The sequence below is a fragment of the Notamacropus eugenii genome, chromosome 4 (genome assembly GCF_028372415.1).
Source record: "Notamacropus eugenii isolate mMacEug1 chromosome 4, mMacEug1.pri_v2, whole genome shotgun sequence".
Taxonomy (NCBI): domain Eukaryota; kingdom Metazoa; phylum Chordata; class Mammalia; order Diprotodontia; family Macropodidae; genus Notamacropus; species Notamacropus eugenii.
The window spans coordinates 160,828,348-160,829,821 of NC_092875.1; positions in this window are offsets into that span (position 1 = coordinate 160,828,348).

Below are 1,474 nucleotides of genomic sequence, written 5' to 3' on the forward strand. Positions count from 1 at the left end.
TTTTGGAGTCCTCAGTCTAAAGACCCTGGGGGAATGATCTGAATCTCTGGCCTGAGTGGTGGTCCTGGGGTGAGGAGGAACACTGCAGCTGGAGCTGGCAGAGGCTCTGGAGAGAGAACCCTACTGGCACCTCCTGGGCAGAACAGAGTGCTTCTGGTTGCTCACAGATAAGAGCACAAGCCAGGAGAGGAGTAAACTCCTTTCCCTTGATTATGCCACCTTGAAGGAACTGACAATTTACAGGTTCCCAGAGTATACCCTCCTCTTGACAAAAGACTCAAAAGTCAAGTAACTGGCTGGGAAAATGATGAAAAAAGGGAAAAAATAAGACTTTAGAAGGTTACTTTCTTAGTGAACAGGTATTTTCTTCCATCCTTTGGGGATGAGGAAGAACAATGCATGCCATCAGAGGAAGACATCAAAATCAAGGCTTCTATATCCAAAACCTCCAAAAAAAAAATATGCCATAGTCTCAGGCCATAGAAGACCTCAAAAAGGATTTTGAAAATCAAGTAAGAGAGGTGGAGGAAAAATTGGGAAGAGAAATGAGAGTACTGCAAGAAAATCATGAAAAGCAAGTCAACAGCTTGCTAAAGGAGACCCCAAAAATGCTGAAGAAAATAACACCTTTAAAAATAGACCAACCCAAATGGCAAAAGAGGTCCAAAAAACCAATGAGGAGAATGATTTAAAAAGCAGAATTAGCCAAATGGAAAAGCAGGTTCAAAAGTTCATTGAAGAAAATAGTTTTTTAAAAATTAGAATGGAGCAGATGGAAGCTAATGACTTTATGAAAAACCAGGAAATTACAAAACAAAAGCAAAGGAATGAAAAAATAGAAGACAATGTGAAATATCTCACTGGAAAAACAACTGACCTGGAAAACAGATACAGGAGAGACAATTTAAAAGTTATGGGACTACCTGAAAGCTATGATCAGAAAAACAGACTACACATCATCTTTGATGAAATTATCAAGGAAAACTGTCCTGATATTCTAGAACCAGGGGGTAAAATAAATATTGAAAGAATCTACTGATCACCTCCTGAAAGAGATCCAAAAAGAAAAACTCCTAGGAATATTGTAGTCAAATTCCAGAGTTCCCAGGTCAAGGAGAAAATATTGCAAGCATCTAGAAAGAAACAATTCAAGTTTTGCATAAATAAAATCAGGATAACACAAGATCTAGCAATTTGTACATTAAGGGATCGCAGGGCTTGGAATACGATATGATAGAAGTCAAAGGAAGGAAGATTAAAACCAAGAATCACCTACCCAGCAAAGCTGAGTATAATATTTCAGGAGAAAAAATGGTTATTCAATGAAATAGAGGACTTTCAAGCATTCTTGATGAAAAGACCAGAGCTGAATGGAAAGTTTGACTTTCAAGCGCAAGAATCAAGAGAATCATGAAAAGGTAAATAGGAAAGAGAAATCATAAGGGACTTACTAAAGTTGAACTATTTTTATTCC